Raw genomic sequence first — 21,551 nt, 5'->3', positions numbered from 1 at the left:
GGTTCATTTTCCAACTCTTTGTTTAAAGAGTTGTTTAAAGCTATCAGGGCTTCCCTGATGGCTCAGATAGGAAAGAGAATCTGTCCACAATGTGGAAGACCCAGGTTCAATCCTTGGGGTCAAGAAGATCCCCTGAAGGGAATGGCAACCCACTCCAGTATTACTGCCTGGAGAATTCCATGGACAGAGAAGCCTGCAACCATGGGGTTGCAAAGAGTCAGACATGACTGAGTGACTAACACTTTGTTTAAAACTTCTAAGTTTTTAATCTGTGCATCCAGTCTTCTGAGTTCTTTAAAAATCTTTCTTCTGGGTTTTTGCCTCATTCCTTTGTTAGTACATGTTCATCCGTTCCCTCATTTTGAAGTAAGTCAGAGAAAAACAAATATTGTGTATTAACACGTATGTATGGAATCTAGAAAGATGTTACTGATGAACTTATTTGCAGAGCAGCAGTGGGGACACAGACATTGAGAACAGACGTGGACACGGCTGATGTTGGGGGAGGATGGAGAGGATGGGAGTATGGAGAGAGTAACATGGAAACACATTCCCACGTGTAAAATAGACAGCCAGTGGAAATTTGGTATATGACTCAAGGAACTCAAACCAGGGCTCAGTAACAACCTAGAGGGGTGCGGTGGGGACTGAGGTGGGAGGCATCCTCAAGGGGGAGGGAATATTGGTAAGCCTATGGCTCATTCATGTTGATGTTTGGTAGAAACCAACACAATACTATAAAGTAATTATCCTTCAATTAAAATAAATAAAGTTTTAAAAAGGGCAGAATATCTAAATAGACATTTCCCCAAAGAAGATATATAGATAACTAAAAAGCACATTAAAAGATGCTCAACATCACTAGTTATTAAAGAAATGCAAATCAAAACTATAATGAGGTATTACCTCGCACCAGTCAGAATAGTCATCAAAAAGTCTACAAACAATAAATGTTAGAGAGCATCTGCAGAAAAGGGAACCCTCCTATACTGTTGGTGGGAATGAAAATTGACACTGCCACTGTGACAAACAGTATGGAGGATTCTTAAAAAAATAAAAATAGAACTACCATAAGATTCAACAATCCTACTATTGGGCATATATCCTGAGAAAACCATACTTTAAGAAGACATGTAGCCCAGTGCTCATTGCAGCACTATTTATAATAGCAAGGACATGGAAGCAACCTAGATATTCATCAACAGATGAATGGATAAAGAAGTTGTGGTCAGATCAGATCAGATCAGTCGCTCAGTCGTGTCCGACTCTTTGCGACCCCGTGAATTGCAGCACGCCAGGCCTCCCTGTCCAACACCAACTCCCGGAGTTCACTGAGACTCACGTCCATTGAGTCAGTGATGCCATCCAGCCGTCTCATCCTCTGTCGTCCCCTTCTCCTCCTGCCCCCAATCCCTCCCAGCATCAGAGTCTTTTCCAGTGAGTCAACTCTTCGCATGAGGTGGCCAAGGTACTGGAGTTTCAGCTTTAGCATCATTCCTTCCAAAGAAATCCCAGGGCTGATCTCCTTCAGAATGGACTGGTTGGATCTCCTTGCAGTCCAAGGGACTCTCAAGAGTCTTCTCCAACGCCACAGTTCAAGCTGTGGTACATATATACAATAAAATATTATTCAGCCCTAAAAAGTAATGAATTTGAGTCAGTTTTAGTGAAGTGGGTGAACTTTGAGCTTGTTACACAGAGTGAAGTAAGTCAGAAAGAGAAAAACAAATATCATATTAATGCATATATATATGGAATCTAGAAAAATTATACTAATGAACATATTTTCAGGGCAGGAATAGAGACACAGATATAGAGAAAACACTTGTGGACACAGCAGTGGAAGGAAAGGCTCGGGTGAACTGAGAGAGGAGCACTGAAACACATTTTCTAGTGCAAACATTTTTGATTGGCTTGTTTTGTTTTTTGATATTGAACTGAATGAGTTATTTGTATATATTGGTGATTAATCCCTTGTTGGAAGTTCTTGATGGGAGAGACTGATCACTCATCTAGAGCCAGACATCCTGGAATCCAAAGTCAAGTGGGCTTTAAGCATCACTATGAACAAAGCTAGTTGGAGGTGATAGAATTCCAGTTGAGCTATTTCAAATCCTAAAAGATGATGCTGTGAAAGTGCTGTTCTCTATGTGCCAGCAAATCTGGAAACCTCGCCAGTGGCCATAGGACTGGAAAAGATCAGTCTTCATTCCAATCCCAAAGAAAGGCAATGCCAAAGAGTGCTCAAACTACTGCACAATTGCACTCATCTTGCATGCTAGCAAAGTAATGCTCAAAAGCTCCAAGCCAGGCTTCAATAGTACATGAACCATGAACTTCCAGATGTTCAAGATGGTTTTAGAAAAGGCAGAGGAACCAGAGATCAAATTGCCAACATCCACTGAATCATCAAAAAAGCAAGATAATTCCTGAAAAACATCTACTTCTGTTTTATTGACTACACCAAAGCCTTTTTCTGTGTGGATCACAACAAACTGTGGAAAATTCTTCAAGAGATGGGAATACCAGACCACCTGACCTGCCTCCTGAGGAATCTGTATGCAGGTCAAGAAGCAACAATTAGAACTGGACATGGAACAACAGACTGGTTCCAAATTGGGAAACGAGTACATCAAGGCTGTATATTGTCACCCTGCTTATTTAACTTATATGCAGAGTACATCATGAGAAATGCTGGCCTGATAAACCACAAGCTGGAATCAGGATTGCTGGGAGAAATATCAATAACCTCAGATATACAGATGACACCACCCTTATGGCAGAAAGTGAAGAAGAACTAAAGAGCCTCTTGATGAAAGTGAAAGAGGAGGGTGAAAAAGTTGGCTTAAAACTCAACATTCAGAAAACTAAGATCATGGTATCTGGTGCCATCACTTCATGGCAAATAGATGGGGAAACAATGGAAATGGTGAGAGACTATTTTTTGAGCTCCAAAATCACTGCAGATGGTGACTGCAGCCATGAAATTAAAAGACACTTGCTCCTTGAAAGAAAAGCTATGACCGACCAAGACAGCATATTAAAAAGCAGAGACATTACTTTGCCAGCAAAGGTTTGTCTAATCAAAGCTACAGTTTTTCCAATAATCATGTATGGATGTGAGAGTGGGACTATAAAGAAAGCTGAGCACCAAAGAATTGATGCTTTTGAACTGTGGTGTTGGAGAAGGCTCTCGAGAGTCCCTTGGACTGCAAGGAGATCAGTCCTGAATATTCATTGGAAGGATTGATGCTGAAGCTGAAGCTCCAATACTTTGGCCACCTGATGTGAAGAACTGACTCACTGGAAAAGACCCTGATGCTGGGGAAGATTGAAGGCAGGAAAAGAAGGGGACAACAGAGGATGAAATGGTTAGATGGCACCACAGACTCTATGGACATGAGTTTGGTCTCTAGAAGTTGGTGATGGACAGGGAAGCTTGGCTTGCTGCAGTCCATGGGGTTGCAAAGAGTCAGACACAACTGAGTGACTGAACTGAACTGAATCCCTTGTTGGTTACATTATTTGCAAACAGTTTCTCCCCTTCTGTGGGTTGTATTTTCTAATTGCTTATGGTTTTCTCTGCTGTGCAAAAGCTTTTACATTTAATTAGGTCCCATTTGTTTATTTTTGTTTTTATTATCATTACTCTAGCACATGGATCCAAAAACATACTGTTGCAATTTATGTCAAAGAGTGTTCTGCCTGTGTTTTCCTCTAAGAGTTTTGTAGTATCCAGTCTTACATTTAGGTCTTTAATCCATTTTGATTATTTTTGTATATGGTGTTAGAGGATATTCTGAGTTAATTCTTTTACATGTGGCTATCCAGTTTCCCAGCACCATTTATTGAAGAGACTGTCTTTTTCCCTCCATTGTATGTTCTTGCCTCCTTCGTCATTGATTAATTGACTGCAGTTGCACAGGTTTATTCCTGGGGTGTCTATCCTGTTCCACTGATCTATAACTCTGTCTTTGTGCTAGCACCCTACTGATTGATCACTGTGGCTTTATAGTATAGTCTGGAGTTGGTGAGCCTGAGTTTCAGGTCCATTTTTCTTTCTCAGGATTCCTTTTGCTATTCAGGATCTTTGGTGTTTCCACACAAGTTTTAAGATTTTTTGTTGTTGTTCTAGATCTGTAAAAAATGCCATTAGTAATTTGATAGGGATTGCATTGAATTTGTAGATTGCCTTGGGTAGTATAGTCATTTTGACGATATTGATCCTTCCAATCCAAGAACATGGTATATCTTTCCATCTGTTTCTGTCATCTTCTATTTCTTTCATTAGTGTCATGTAGTTTTTTGAGTACAGGTCTTTTGACTCCTTAGGTAGCTTTATTCCTAGGTATTATATTCTTTTTGTAATTGTTTATTTTCTCTTTCACTGTTAGTGAATAGAAATTCAAAAGATATCTGTATATTAATTTTGTATCTTGCAACTTACTGAATTAATAGTTTTCTGGTAGCATCTTTAAGATTTTCTACGTGTACAATCATGTGACTTGCAAACAGTGACAGTTTTGTGTCTTCTTTTCCAATTTGGATTCCTTTAATTTCTTTTTCTTCTCTGATGCCTTGGCTAGGAAATTCCAAGCCATGTTAAATGAAAGTGGTGAGAGTAGACATCCTTATCTTGTTCCTGATCTGAGAGGAAATGCTTTCAGCTTTTCACCATTGAGTATTATGTTAGCTGTGGGTTTGTCATATATGCCTTTTATTATATTGAGGTATGTTCTCTCTATGACAACTTTCTAGAGTTTTTCTTTTAATCATAAATGGTTGTTGAATTTTGTCAAATGCTTTCTCTGCATCTATTGAGATGATTATACAGTTTTTATTCTTCAATTTGCTAATGTGTATATCACATCGATTGATTTGCAGATATTGAAAAATCCTTGCATTCCTGGGATAAATCCCACTTGATCACGGTGTATAATCCTTTTAATGTATTGTCGGATGCTGTTCGCTAGTATATCGTTGCAGATTTTCGTGCCTGTGTTCATTGGTGATATTGCCTATAATTTTCTTTGTTATATCTTTGTCTGGTTTTGGTATCAGGGTGATGATAGCCTCATAGAATGAGTTTTGGCGTGTCCCTTCCTCTGCAGTTTTTTTTGGAATGGGTTCAGAAGGGTAGCTGTTACCTCTTCTCTAAATGTTTGATAGAATTTTCCTGTGAAGCTGTCTGGTCCAGGATTTTGTTGGGAGTTTTTTGTTTTTGGGTTGTGTGTGTTTTTTTTCCTGGCTGTGCTGCACTGCCTGTGTGATCCCAGTTTACTGAACAGAAGCAAAACCCAGGCTCCCAGCAGTGAAAATGCTGAGACATAACCACAGGACCACCAGGGAATTTCTTCCTGGTTTAGTTTTGGGAGATTGTACCTTTTGAAGAATTTGTGCATTTCTTTTAAATTGTCCATTTTATTGGCATATGTTTTCTTGTAGTAGTCACTTGTGATTCTTTGTATTTCTGTTACGTCCAGTGTAATTTTTTTCATTTCTAATTCCATTGACTCGAACCCTTTCCCTTTTGTTCTTGATAAGTCTGGCTAAAGATTTATCAAGTATATCTTTTCACAGAACCAGTTTTATTTTCATTGATCTTTTCTATTTTTTTTTTTCATCTCTATTTCATTTACTTCTGCTCTGATCTTTATGATTTCTTTCCTTCTGCTAACTTTGGGTTTTGTTTGTTCTTTCTCTGGTTGCATTTGGTGTTAAGTTGTTTATTTGGGATTTTTCTTGTTTCCTGAGGTAAGATTGTGCTGTGATAATATTCCCTCTTTAACTTGCTTTGCAAAGGTTTTGGATTGTTGTCTTTTGTTTTCATTTGTCTCTAGGTATATTTTGTATTTCCTCTTTGATTTCTTCAGTGATCCACTGTTATTTAGTAGCGTATTGTGTCGTGGTTGAAAAAGATGCTTGATATGATTGCAATTTTTTTTTAAATTTACCTCTGCCACCTGTGTCTTGTCCACTGTATGGTCCAGCCACCCCCTGCTTGCCCAGGAGACCCACCAAGACCAGTAGGTAGGTCTGGTCCTGGCTCCTGTGGAGTCACTGCTTTTTCCTCTGGGTCCTGGTGCACAGGAGACATTGTGTGCATCCTCCAAAAGTGGAGTTTGTCTCCCCTGGTCCTGTGGAGTTCTTGCAATCAAGCCCTGTTGGCCTTCAAAGCCCAATGCTCAGGGGGCTCCTCCCGATGCCAGACCTCCAGTTGAGAGAGCCTGACTTGGGGCCAGGAACTTTCACTTTTGTAGGAGAACCTCTGAGATATGATTATTTCTCAGTTAGCGGGTCACCCACCTACTGGGTGTGAGATGTGTGTTGAAAAGCCACCCCTCCTGCCTTCTCATTGTGGTGGCTTCTTTGTCTTTGGAAGTAGAATATCTTTCTTGGTAGGTTTCAGTCTTTTTTTCAGCTAATGGTTTAGTATTCAGTTGTGATTTTGGTGTTTTCATGAGAGCAGGTGAACTCAGGTCTTTCTACACTTTCATCCTGGTCCTGACCCTGATTTTTGTCACTTTAATTACAGTGTGTCTTGGTGTGGTCCTCTATGAATTGATCTTGTTTAGATTCTCTGTGCTTCTTGGACTTGGATGTCTCCCTCCTTACCCAGGTTAGGGAAGTATTCAGCAATCAGGTCTTCAAATACATTCTCTGCCCCCTGCCTATATCTTTTCTTTTGGGACCCCTAAAATATAAATGTTAGCATGCTTGATATTATCCCAGAGGTCTCTTAAAGTGTCATTCCTTTTCCTTCTGTTGAGAAATAGTGATATCCACTACTGTCTTTCAGCTTGCTAATAGAAAAGAATGTAGCATTTCATTTGTTATTACTTTCTAGTGTCTTTTTCATCTCAATTATTCTTCATATGTTTGATTCTTTGTTTCCCAACTCTTTGTTTAAAAACTTCTAACTTGTCTATCTGTACATCCAGTCTTCAGAGTTCAATAATCTTTCTCCTTCTGAGTTTTTGTTTTGTTCCTTTGCTAGTATGTGTCCCTCTGTTGACTCATTATGCCTAACTTTGTTTTTCTTATTTCTAGTTATCTGGTAGGTTGGTTACATTTTCCAGTCTTCCAGAAATGGCCTTTGGAGGAGGTGGCCTTTTCAGGAGATGACCGATGTGTCCCAGGATCACACTTCCCTCTCATGACCAGAGCTCTGTGCTCTAGGGCTGCCCTTTATGTGGGTTCATGACTGTGGGCAGTCTGGTAGGCTTGGTTGGTACCCCTGTCCAGTTGATTGATGTGCCTTACATTTGCAGAGGCTGCTGACCACTGGCTGGCAGGGCTGGGATCACAAGTTGGCTGACTGTGCTACCCTAGGACTAGTGCTGTTTCCTGGGTGAGCAAAGTTGAGGTCCAGGAGAGCCTAGGGCTGGTTCCCCCCCAACTAGTGGGTAAAGCCTGGTCCTGAGGTCTAATGTCTGGCCACCAGAAAGCAGAACTGGGTCCTGTGGTCTGATTGTAGGGCTCAGGGGACCTAGAGCTGGTTTTAGGCTGCTGGTAGGTAGAGCTGATTCCTGACACAGCTGGCTGTGGGGTCCAGAGTGTCCTGAAGCTTGTGTTGGCCTGATGGTGGTTGGTCTCAACACTGGTGCTGGCTTTGTGGTGGGTAGGCTAGGTCTGCAGCTGTGGCTACTGTTTCCTGGGCCCAGGCTTCTGCCTTGGTGCCTATATGCTGTCTGGAGAGGGTGCAGCTGGGTTTTGAGGCTAATATGCTAGAGGGAGGATTCCAAAGTGGTGCTTTCCAGCACCAATGTCCACATAATCGAACAAGTTTCACCAGAATGACTGCTACCAGTGTCTGCATCCCTAGGATGAGCTCCATTTGCCTCCTGCCTCTCCAGGAGGTTCTCAAGGATTGGCAGGTAGATCTGATCCAGGTTCATTTCAAATTGCTAATATATTCCTGGATCCCTAAACAAATGAGATTTACATGTGGAGTCTATTTCTTTCAGCCCCCTGGGACTCCCAGAGTATGCCCCACTAGCCTTCAAAGCCAAACATTCTGGGGGCTTGTGTTCCTGTTGCAGGATCCCCGGGGTTGGGGAGCTTGATGTGGGACTCAGATCCCTCACTCTTTGGGGAGGACTTCTGGAACAAAACTTCTGCTTGTGGGTCACCCACCTGAGCGTAAAACACTTGACTATTCAGTGACTCGGACCTTCCTAACTCATCTTGTTTTGGCTCTTTCTTTATATCTTTAGTTGTAGAAGATCTTTTCTGGTTAGGTTCTGGTCTTTTTCATAGATGGTTGTTCTGTAAATATTTGTAATGTTGGTGTGTCCATGAGCAGAGATGAGCTCAAGGTCTTCTACTCTGTTATCTTGGTCCATCTCAGTCTTCCTTTTTTTTTTTCCTCTGGAAGAACACCAGTTTGTCTCAAATTGTTGTTGAAAGTGAAAGCTGAGTTTGGACTTCTAATTATGTTCAAATTTATAAATTTAAAAAATGCAGATATTTTATTCTTAGTTTTGGTTATTGGATATTACATCTTCCATTTTACTTATGTCTTAAATATATTGGCATACAGTTTTTAAATAATTCTCTCAACTTCTGTAGACTCTGTAGTGATATATCATGTCCTTTCTTTCATTCTTTTTTTTTTTTTCCTATCACTGTGAAAGAAAAGTGAAAGTGTTAATTGCTCAGTCGTGACTCTCCGCGACCCCATGGAGTGTAGCCCAACAGGCTCCTCTGGCCATGGAATTCTGCAGGCAAGAGTACTGGAGTGGGTTGCCATTCCTTTATCCAGGGGATCTCCCTGACTCAAGGATCTCCCCGACCTAGGGATCAAACCCAGGTCTCCTGCATTGTAGGCAGATTCTTTACGATCTGAGCCAAATTAGCTGGCGCTATCTTCTATCACTATAGATTAGTTTTGTTTGTTCTTTGCTGTCACATAAATGGAACCATACAATATATATCCTTTATATTTGCCTTCTTTTACAGTACATAATACCCCTAAGATTCATTTATGTTAGATACATCAGTAGTTTCTTACATTTTGTTTTTGGATATTGTGTTTATCCATCCTAAATACACACTATTTCAACTGTCGAGTGACATTTAAATTATTTGGTGATTATGAATAAGACTGCTGTGTATATTCTTATGAAATATTTTTGGGGACAAACACTTTAATTTTTATTGGACAAATGTTTAGGAGTAGAATCGGTAGATCACGTGGTGTAGGTATAGGTTTAACTTTAACAGAAACCACAGAACTACACTCCAAAGTGGTACCATTTTACATTTTACTTTGTTGACATACTTTATCAACAAAGTATGACAGCTCCAGATGCCACATACCCTCAGGAGTGCTTGATATTGTCAGTCTTTTAAATTTTATTCATTCTAGTGAGTGTCTAGTTATATCTCATTATGGCTTTACATTTAATTATCTGTTGAAGATCTTTTCTATATGTTTATTTGCCATCCACATGCCATCTTTTGTGAAGATTTCTTTAAATATTTTGTCATATTTTGTTGGATTATTCATCTCACTGTATTAGAGGCATTTAAAAATACATTTTAGATACCTGTTCTTTTTTTTATATATATATATGAGTTAGAAATATTTTCTCCCAGTACGTGACTTGGATTTTCATTTTCTTCATGGTGTCCTTCAAAAAACAAACATATTAAAGGTTGATGAAGTTCAAGTTATCAATATTTTCCTTTTGTGGGTTGTATGTTTTATGTCTTATCTAAGAAATATGTTTTTATTCTAGGGCTATGGATATTTCTCTCCTAATTTTTCTTCTAAAAATTTAATTGTTTCACTCACTTCTAAAAATTCAATTGTTTCACTCAAGTGATTAATTTCAAATTAGCTTTTGTATTTAGATTTTGGTGAGAATTGAGGATCATTTATTTCCACATTGATATCTATTTGTTCTAGCATTATTTGTAAGCAGGGCTTTCCTGATAGTTTAGTTGGTAAAGAATCTGCCTGTGATGCAGGAGACCTGGGTTCGATTCTGGGTTGGGAAGATCCCCTGGAGAAGGGAAAAGCTACCCATTCCTGTATTCTGGCCTGGAGAATTCCATGGACTGTATAGTTCATGAGGTCACAAAGAGTCGGACATGACTGAGCAACTTTCACTTTCACACTTCACTATTTGTAAGCCAATAAACAAATAAAAATATACTTTCCTATTCCCATTGAATTCTACTTGGTAGTTTTGTTGAAAATCAATTGAAAATATATGTAAGTCTATTTTTGAACTCTGTATTTTGTTCCTTAGTGTTTGCCAAATTAGATTATTATTTTACTAGAATACTTAAAAATTTTTTTAATTGGAAGATAGTAGCTTTACAATGTTGTTTTGGTTTCTGCCATACAACAATGTGAATGAGCCATAAGTATACATATTTCCCCTCCCTCTTGAACCTCCTCCCAATCCCCTACCCCATCCTTACCCCTCTGGGTTGTCACAGGGCATAGGTTGAGCTCCCTGTGTTAGATAGCAGCTTGCACTGGCTATCTGTTTTATAGATGCTAATGTATATGTTTCAGTGCTCCTCTCTCAGTTTGTCCCAGCCTTTCCTTCCATTGCTGTGTCCACAAGTCTGTTCTATTTGTGTCTCTATTCCTGCCCTGAAAATAGGCTCATTGGTACCATTTTTCTAGATTCCATATATATACATTAATATGTGATATTTGTTTTTCTTACTTCACTCTGGATAACATGCTCTAGGTTCATCCACCTCAATAGAATTGACTCAAATTCATTCCTTTTTTATGGCTGAATAATATTTCTTTGTATATATGTACCATAACTTCTTTATCCATTCATCTGTAGATGAACATCTAGGTTGCTTCCATGTCCTTGCAATTGTAAAGAGTGCTACAATGAAGTTTGGGCTACATGTGTCTTTTTGAATTATGGTTTTCTTAGGGTATATGCCCAGTAGTGGGATTACTGGGTCATATGGTAGTTTTATTCCTAGTTTTTAAAGAAGTTTCCATACTCTTCTCCATAGTGGCTGTATCAATTTACATTCCCATCAGCTGTGCAAGGGGGTTCTCTTTTCTCCACACCCTCTTCAGCATTTACTGTTTGTAGATTTTTTGATGATGGCCATTCTGACCAATGTGAGGTGATACCTTATTTAGATTTGCATTTCTCTGATAAGTGATCTTGATCATTTTTTCATGTGTTTATTAGCATCAGTATATCTTCTTTGGAGAAATGTCTGTTTAGGTCTTCTGCCCATTTTTTTTTTTTGGGTTGTTTGTTTTTCTAATATTGAGCTGCTTGTATATTTTGGAGATTAATCCTTTGTCCATTCCTTCATTTGCAGTTAGTTCCTCCCTTTCTGAGGATTGTCTTTCCACTTTGTATATGATTTTCTACACTGTGAAAAAATTTTTAAGTTTAATTGGGTCCCATTTGTTTATTTTTTATTTTATTTCCATTACTCTAGGAGGTGGGTGATAGATGGTCTTGCTGCAATTCATTTCAGAGTGTTCTGCTTAAGTTTTCCACATAGTTTCTGGTCTTACATTTAAGTCTTTAATCCATTTTGAGTTTATTTTTGTGTATGGTGCTAGGAAGTGTTCTAATTTCATTCTTTTACATGTAGCTGTCCAGTTTTCCCAGCACCACTTATTGAAGTGACTGTCTTCTCTCCATTGTATATTCTTGCCTCCTTTGTCAAGATAAGGTGCCCATAGGTGCATGGGTTTCCTTCTTTCATTCTTGATACTGGTTGCTTGCCTGTCTCTGATTTGATTCAGTCTTGTCAGAAGTTTAAAATGTTGATTAGACATTTTAAAGAATCAAATTTTGGCTTTAACATTTTAATCCTTTAAATTTTATTCACCATTTCCCTAATTTCTTGATGGATATTTAGCTCATTAATATTTATCTGTCTTGTATTTAGAAGTTAATATCTTAAATGTATAATACGGATTTTGCTACATCCCACAAGTTCTTTTCATAAAATATTCAGCTCAAAATATTCTCTAATTTCCATCATGGTTTATTTCTACCTACTGGTTATTTACAAGTGAATTTCTACATTGATTGAAATATTCTAGCTGAATTATATTTCAGTTTAATTGCATTTTCACAAAGCATATTCAATAGATTCAATACTTTTTGAAACTTGCCTTATGGCCCAAGACATCAATCAGTTTTTGAAAAACGTTTTGTTCAAATCGTATTTCTTCTGTGTTATATCACTTCCACAATGTATGAATCTATTTCTCCTTATAGTTCTATGTTTCCTTTAAATATTCTGAGGCTGTGTCATTAGAGGACTAAAATTTAAGATTGTCTTATTTCCCCAGTAAGTCAAGCCTTTGATCATTGTGAAGTGTCAGTTTTAATCTACAGTAATGCTCTTCACCTTCAAGCATTCTTTAAATCAGTGGTCCCCAGCCTTTTTGGCACCAGGGACCAGTTTTGTGGAAGAGAATTTTTCCATGGACCAAGGTTGGGGGAATCATTTCAGGATGACTCAAGCACATTAAATTTATTGTGAGCTTTATTTCTGTTATTATTACATCAGCTCCACCTCAGATCATCAGGCATTAGATCCCAGAGGTTGGGGACCCCTGCTCTAAATGATACTAATATAGTTACATACATTTTAGGTCAGGGCTTCCAATGAAAATTCTTGTGTTTTTTTTTTGAATACTGAATAAAGCATGTCCTTATCTTTTGGATTTCATTGCTTTGCTTGAGAAATTAGCTGTCTAATTCCTAAAACTTTAAATAATATATTTGTACACATTCTTTGACTTTCATCCTTTTGGAGTCCTTATATATCCTGTCAATAACTACAAGGGCTACTTTTTCCCCCCAAGAGATTCAAGTGACAGAATTTAAATGGGATAAATCTATTTACTTAATATAATTACTAATGTAAGTTTAATGCAATAGTAGTACCCCCTCATTTGTGATTTGACTTTCCATGGTTTCAGTTACCCAAGCATGTTCAGAAAATATTTAAATGAAAAATTCCAGAAATAAATCATCAGTCTTAAATTAGGCACTGTTCTGAGTAGCACTTTAATCCAGCACTGTCCAGTTCTGTTTTTCTCAGGATTCCCCAACCACTGACATTGTCATGGATCAGTGATCCAGGATCACCTGAAGTGGATGATGCTCCCTCTGACTTCCCATCTCACTTCATCTCATCTCCTCCTGAAGGTACTGTATCATCACATGTCATCACAAGAAGGGTAAGTATAGTACAATAGGGTATTTTGAGGGAGAAATAGACTGCATTCACATAATTTTTATTATAGTACATTATAACTTCTCTATTTTACTAGGACCCTGATGCTGGAAAAGACTGAGGGCGGGAGGAGAAGGGGGTGACAGAGGACGAGATGGTTGGATGACATCATTGACTCAATGGACATGAGTTTGAGCAAGCTCCAAGAGATAGTGAAGGACAGGGGAGCCTGGTCTGCTGCAGTCCATGGGGTCGCAAAGTCGGACACGACTGAGTGAACAAGTCTTAATGTGCCTTATTCATACATTAAACTTTATCATAGGTATGTAGAGGAAAAAAAATATCGTGTATATGTAGAACTTGGTACTATCTGTGGTTTCAGGAATCCAGTGGGCGTCTTGGAATATATTCCCTGCAAATAAGGAGGGACTATTATTGAACCATTCTACTACAATGACCTTTTTATTTTCATGTCTTTTGTCCACTGCATGTAAGATTTTAAAAATTTTCCTGAAGTTTAATTATGATATATTTAGGAATAAATTGCTTTTAATTTATATTGCTTTGGTTTCTTACACCTTCTCAGATCCAGTAGTTCATATCTTTAGCTTTAGAAAATTGTCATTGACTCCAGTATTTTTTGTTACTTCTGCTCTTATTGTGTCCTCTATTTTTTCTTAGTTTCTTGTCAGTGTTGAATCTCTTGAGTTTTATTTTGAGTACTTCCTTCTGATTTGCCTTCCGATTCTGTTAAATTATTTCTAATTTGCTATTAAACCCAGTCATTGCATTCTTAATTGGGATTACTACGTTAGTTCTAGTATTCTTTTCACCAAATCTGCTCTGTAATTTTGTGATTTCCTGTTCCTTGGAAATGCTGGCCATCTTATTTTTACTTCCTGAACATGGTAAGCTAGTGGTCCCAATATCTGGAGCCTCTGCATCTTTTCTTCTGACCGTTTTCCTGGTTCTCATGCATGATTGTCTCTTGTTTATCCTTGTGTGACAAGACTTTATTTTTTAAAATAAACAAAATTGTATTGGAGTATAGTTAATTTACAATGTTGTGTTAGTTTTAGGTGGCCAGCAAAGTGAATCAGTTATATATATATACACACACATATGGCCACCGTTTTCAGATTCTTTTCCTAGATAGGTCACCACAGATCACTGAGTGGAGTTCCCTGTGCTACACAGTAGGTGCTTGTTAGATGTCTGTTTTAGTAGTGTGTGTATGTCAGTTCCAATCTCCCAATTTATGCTTTCTCCCACTCCTTACCCACCAGTAAGCATAAGTTTGTTTTCTACTTCTGTGACTCTGTTTTGTAAATAAGTTAATTTGTACCTCTTTTTCTTTTTTTTCTAGATTCCACATATAAACAATATCATAGGATATTTGTCTTTTTCTGACTTACTTCAAGACTTTAAAAATGGGTTTGTTTGTACAGGTTTACAATGATACTCTTCAGAAAGAATCTGTTGCAGTTACCTGAGAGCGCTAGCAATCTGGTATTGTCTTATCTTGGCACTATTGCCGTTTCAAGCTGGATAATTCTGTATTGTGAGAGCATGTCCTGTGTTTTACAGGATGTTTAGTAGTATCTTAGCCTCTTCCCACTAGACACTATAATATTTCTTCACAGTTAAAATGTCTCCAGATTTTGCCAAATGCTCTCTGGTACTTAAACCACTGTCTTAACCCCAAAGCAAGAGAATTTTATCAGGTTTAAATATAGTAGTCCTTGATCTTTACTTTTGTCCCAATTCAAGTATTATCCTGCTTTTCCAGTTGTCCTCAGTGGAGACTAGATCCAAATTTGACATAGGGATGTATAAGCACACACCCATTCCTGCTGCCTGGACAGCCACGTATGTTTAGAATCCCAGTATCCACAGTTGCAGGTAAGTTCTGTCAGTACTGCGTGATTCTCACATGGGCCATTCTGCTGATTGTAATGGTTTTTTCTTTGGCATGCCAGCATGCTTTATGCTATTGAGACATTTGTCTTGAAGAATATTTTAAGAATCAGTCTTCAGTTCTAAACTCAATGACCAAGTCTCAGAGATTGTTGACTGTGGGTGCCCATCCATTTTCACAAATGCAGTAATTCCTTCTTGGTATATTTGTGCATCTTGAAGACCAGGGCTTAGAGGGTGCTTTCTATGATAGCTGCTCAGAGTCCTAAACTCTCTGGGATTTAAAATTGGGAATCCTAAAAAGCACCTAGTCCAAATGGATATAGAAAGTGAAGCACAGGAAGTCTGTGTAACTATACTCTTTTGTGGTAACCAGAACTGAAGAAATGTGTCCCCTCTAGAGAAATAAGGGCCAAAATGAATCTCATGTACTAACAAGGCTGGGGTTGAGGAAGTGGGACAGTTCTACCCCATTGTAGAATCCAACAGGCGATGGTCCCAATAGAAGTAAAGCTATCCTGATGTTTCTTATAAGAGAAGGAACATGTTTATTTTGTATCAGGAATTTCTGCATTACTTAATTTTATCCTTGATAAACTTAGGCAGCCAGATTCTTTAATGTTCATTTTTAGAGGAGGATCTGAGGTTTAGCATACTATAACTTGCTTCAGGTCATCAGGCTAGAAGACTGAGTCAAACCTTAAAGCCCATGGTTTTTTTTTTTTTTTTTTTTTTTATGGTTTGCTGTTCTCTTAGGGTCATGACTTCTCATTCAAGGGCCTGTGGATTAAAATATGTATAAAATGATGATCCAAGTTACCACTGACTCTTAGGTGGGAACCCAGTGAAAAGAGGGACTCATATCAGAAAGGGTGTCTTTGTATATTTATTTGGCTGTGGCAGGTGGTATCTACTATCTTCATTGCAGCATGTGGGATCTAGTTCCCCAACCATGGACTGAACTCAGGCCCCCTGCATTGGGAGCGCTGAGTCTAAGCCACTGGACCATCAGTGAAGTCCCAGAAAAGGCCTCTGTGGTGGGACTGTAAGTAAGATGGCCACTTGGAAAGCCTTGGTGGGGGCAGTGTTCTCTTACCTGCCACACAAACCAGAAGTAGGATCTGAAAAGCTGGGGTGCTCTGCTTGCTAGGTTAGCACTCTCTACTCCTTACACCCACATTCTTTCATCTGTGGGACAGACTCTCCTAAATTCAGTAATCCTCAAAGGTGGCTAAACCATTCTATTATTTGGAATTGGGCTTGAAGTCTTAGGAGATCAGGTAAGTAATGGATAATTTGGTAACTCTGGATGTCTTCTAGAACCTGAGGTGTGAGTGAGGACATTTTCTTTCTACTTCTGGTTCTGGCCAGCATTAGAAAACTGAGTACAATCATTTAGTGATTCTTTCACTAACAATAAAATACTCTGAACAGAAGGATTTAATTTCAACAGTAAATTTCTTCAAAATGGTTTCAGTGAGGTCCAACTGGGCCTCAGTGTGACCTCAAATCAAGCAATGGACATACCACGGTATTGGTAAAAGGCTCTGAGAAATTCTAGCACTATATGATCCAGTTCGTTTAAGCAGACTTTTCTGTGGCTAGGACACTTTGCCAGATATTTTTCCAGACTTATTCATTGCAAGGTTACTCTAGGATAACTATTCAGACAGATGCTGCTTTTCATCTTACACTATTCCTCATATGGTTCTCACCAACTCTTACTCATTTCTGCCTTGTGTTATACCCTACTATAGAATTAAGAAAATTCCAGAAGGTACCTGTTAGTTCCTTGAAGGTTGAACATACAGCTCCATTGCATTGGTTTCTTTGGCTTTTATAGAAGTGCTGTTGGCTCCATACTTTTGGGTTGGATACTTGACTTTTTTGTCAGGATTGAAAGAGCAGTGATGTATTATAATCTGTTTGTACACCTCCCTTTCTCCTGTATCAGCTAATTCTATGATTATAGAGACAGGGCAGTCGTTGGCAGTCTTTCTCTGGAGTGTCAGAATTTTCCACTTAAAATTACATGGGCAAGTTAACTTCTCCAAGAGTTAGTTTTCTTTTCTGTAAAATGATATGAAAGCAGTGTCTCTACCTCATAGTATTATCAGGTTCAAACAAAGCCATTCATATAATACACTAAATACAGCACCTGTAACATACGCTGCCCTTAACTCACAAATTAGTTTTCATTGTAGAATATACATAAAACTTACACATTAACCACTTGTAAATGTACAGTTCTGTGGCACTAAGTACATTCATATAGTGCAACCACTGGCACCTTTCATTTTCATAATCTTTCCATCAAAACCTCATTTTAAACAACTACTCCCATTCTATTTCCTGGCAACCATCATTCTATACATATTTCATGTAAATGGAATCATATAGTATTTATTTTTTTGTGACTGAAGAACACTTAGCATCTTGGGTTCAGCGTTTATCCATGCATGTTAGAATTTTCTTTTTAATGGCTGAATAATATTCCATTGTGTTAATATGTACATACTATTATAAGAGTCAAAGTTCTATTATAGCTATTTAAAAAGTGATTTCACTTACTTGCTAAGACATAGCTTTAGTGAGGGTCAGCATCTCTACTACTATAATAAAAAATGCCAACTTACACTTTTGGAGTACATTCCCAGACTCATCATTGATTCCTTTTCTCTATCAGTGTTTACAAAGTCTCTCAGTTAGGATGTCCTCACTTTCTTCAAAGGTAAAGAGTGCCTGGAGAGGGGGATTGAGATGGTGGAGCTCACCTCCCCACCCGACTCCCAATACCTCAAAAACACATCTATATGTGGAACAATTCTCATGGAAAACTGGAAACCAGCAGAACTCGTATGTAACCAATGCTGCAAGAAAGATTTCCTCATGACCAGGTAGGGTGGGGGCGGTGGGGGGGGGGGGGCGGAATAAACAGTGGGTTGGGACCTGGGCCCCTGAGAGGAGACTTAAGATCCCTGGGGCAGACCCTCACCTGGGGATCAAGTGGGTTAAGCCACAATTGGGTATCCCTGTCTCACATGAGGAAATAAGTCCGCTTGGCCACTAGGATAGTGCTGTGACAGACAGAGGGGCTGAGAAGTCTAGACGCACTGGAACAGCGCGGATGTACTGCCTTACCAACAGACAAGCCAGTGAGAACGCTGCACTGGTGCCTGCCACCTCACACTTTCCAACCTGAGTGCGGTGATCACCCCAGCCTCACTTACGGCACACTCGCTCTAGTGATGAAGAGATGGCCAGGAGTGTGGTTCAGATGGGGCGGCAGCAGTGGGCATGGCTGGTACTTGCTCAGGCAGTGCCATCTAAGCAGGGCCAACCCTGGAGGGCAGAGCAGCCATCTGAACCCTTGTGACCAGCACACCACAGTCCCCACTCTCAGCAGAGTTTACACACCACACACCCACTTTATGCCATAGCCTTGCACTGGATCTGAGGCAGAAAAGACTTGATCTAGGGATGGAGAGGAGGCTTGGGATGTGGTTCAGGTGGAGCAGCTGGTGTTGGCACTTGCTCAGAGATCAAGAAGCAGCCCAAGCCTCTGATGGCAGCACAGCCACTTTAATTCCTGCAACCGCAACACCCCGACCCTCACTCCCAGCCTAATGAATGCTCTGGCTCTGCCTACTGCATGGCACAATCCGAACACTAGATCTGGGCTGACCACTGAAGAGAAAGGATGCCACTGTGAGCTGATTCTAAGCAGAGTTACAGACACTTACAAAGGGGGTGTATCAGACCTGGACGAGTACATGAATCTTACTTCACTACTCACCTCCTTTGGGGCGAAGGTCACAGTACAGGGACAAGGAAAAACACACTTAAAGGAAACAGAGGCTGCTTGAGCCCAACCCTCAGGACTTCTCCTCTAGCAACCGGGGAACAAATTCTGCTCCTGACATGACAACAGCCATGGAGTAGAGAGGAAGTCCTTTTTTACACCCTGTGCAGGCTTTAGCCCTTCTTACGCCAACCATACTCGCAAGGTGACAGCGGGCACTAACACCCCCTGAAGAAAGACATGGTTGGCATCCACAACCAATCTAGCCCTCACACCAAAGATATTAGGCACACACAGTTTACCTAGGAATGTTCCCACATAAAAATCCAAAAGGAAAATCCCTGAAAAGTAATGAAACAGTCTTTGAGATCATGAGTTACAAGGTTGGTTTGAAAAATGCTGATTGAATTTAATAAGATTATCAAAATAAACCTACATCATTTAAACAAGGAACTAGAAACTATAAATATGACCCAGTCAACAATAGATAATTCCATTTCTGAGATAAAAAGCAATCTAGAGGCAATGAACAGCTGACTAAATTACACAAAAGAATACCTGAGTGATGTATAAGATTGAAAAATGGGAATTGCATAATCAGGACAGCAGACAAAGATAAAAGAAACATATAAGACCTATGGGATAATATAAAATGTGCTAACCTATGCATAGTAGGAGTTCCAGAAGAAGAGAGGGAAGGGGATCAAAAATGAATTTGAATAAATTATGGCTAAAAACTTCCTAAACCCAGAGAAGGAAATGAATTTCCATGTACAGGAAGCATAGAGGGTTCCAAATGGACTTACACCAAGACATACCATAGTTAAAATAGCAAAAGTCAAGGCAGCAAGAAAGAAAGTTATTTACAAGGGAACCCCCATAAGGCTACCAGCTGATTTCTCTGCAGGCCAAAATGGAGTGGCATGAGACAGTCAAAGTCCCGAAAGGAAAAATACCCACACCCTAGGATACTCTAACCAGCAAGATTATCACTTAGAATAGAAGGAGAATTTCTCAGACAAGCAAAAACAAAGATTTCAGCAATACTAAGCCTACCCTACAGAAAGTGCTGGAAAGTCTTCTCTAAATGGAAAAGAGGCAAGAATCTATAGAAAAGGGAAAATCCCAATAGAAAGGCAAGATATAGTAAGATTGGAGATCACTTAAATAAGCCAGTGTGTAGATTTGAAAAAAAAATTGTAAATGACTAATAAACAGTAAAGGGATAAGCATGAAGATGTAAAAGAGGTCATCAAAAACACAACGTGTGTGTTTCAGTGCTAGTCTGTCATCATCTCACCCTCCCCGCTCTGAGCCCTAAAGGCTGTTCTTTATGTCCGTGTCTCCTCTGCTGCCCTGCACGTAGGATCGTCATGTATGTTACCATATGTGAAATAGACAGCCAGTGGGAGTCTGATGCATGACGCAGGGCACCCAAAGCCAGTGGTCTGTGACAACCTGGAGGGACAGGGTGGGTAGGGAAGTGGGAGGTGGGTTCAGGATGGAGGGGACACATATATGCCTATGGCCAATTCATGTTGATACACAGCAAAAACCATCACAATATTGTAATTATCCTCCAATTAAATAAACACAATGTAGATCTTTTAGAATGTGTTTGAACTTAAATGATTATCAGTTTAAAGCAAGTAGATATAATTATGGGTCAACACATATCACATCAAACCTCAATGGGGGGAAAAAGAAATGAACAGAGAACTATAAAAAGAACTAGAAAACAATAAATGACAGTAAGCACACGCATACTGGGTTTCTCAGGGCTGCACAGAGTTGGACACGACTGAAGCGACTTAGCACACACGCATGCACTATCATGATAGCCAGGACATTTTTCATAGAACTAGAACAAATAATCCTAAAATTTATATAGAACCACAAGAGAACTCAAACTGCCAGAGAAATCCTGAGGATAAAAGAACAAAGCTGGAGTTTAATCCTTCTAGGCTTTTTACTACAAATCTGCAGTGATCAGAATAGTATGGTATTGGCACAAAAAAAGATACATATATCAGGGGAACAGAATATCACAGAAATAAACCCATGTACCTATGGTCAATTCATCTATGACAAAGGAGGCAAGAATATTTATTGGGGTAAAGACAAGTGTCTTCTTAAAACTGAATGCCACATGTAAAACAATAAAATTAAAACATTTCCCCACACCACACCATATACAAAAAATAAACTCAAAATGGTTTTAAAGACCTAAATGGAAGACCTGAAACCATAAAACTCCTGAAAGAGAACATAGGCTAAACCTCTTTGACATAAATTGTAGCAATATTTTCTTGGATCAGTCTCCCAAGGCAAAGGGAATAAAAGCAAAAATAAACAAATAGAACCTAATCAAAAGACTTTGCACAGCAAAGGAAGCCTTTAAAAAGGAAAATACAACCTACAGAATGGGATAAAATGTTTGCAAATGATATGACTGACAAGAACTTAATACCCCAAATACACAGACAGCTCACAAACTGAACATTAAAAACAATTCCAATCAAAGAATGGGGATAAGACTTGAATAGACATTTTTCCAAAAAAGACATACACATGATCAGTAGGTACATGAAAAAATGCTCGATATTGCAATTACAAGAAAAATGCAAAT

Source organism: Bos taurus, chromosome 10 (assembly GCF_002263795.3).
Source record: "Bos taurus isolate L1 Dominette 01449 registration number 42190680 breed Hereford chromosome 10, ARS-UCD2.0, whole genome shotgun sequence".
In the NCBI taxonomy this organism is placed as follows: domain Eukaryota; kingdom Metazoa; phylum Chordata; class Mammalia; order Artiodactyla; family Bovidae; genus Bos; species Bos taurus.
This window is presented reverse-complemented; position numbering follows the sequence as displayed.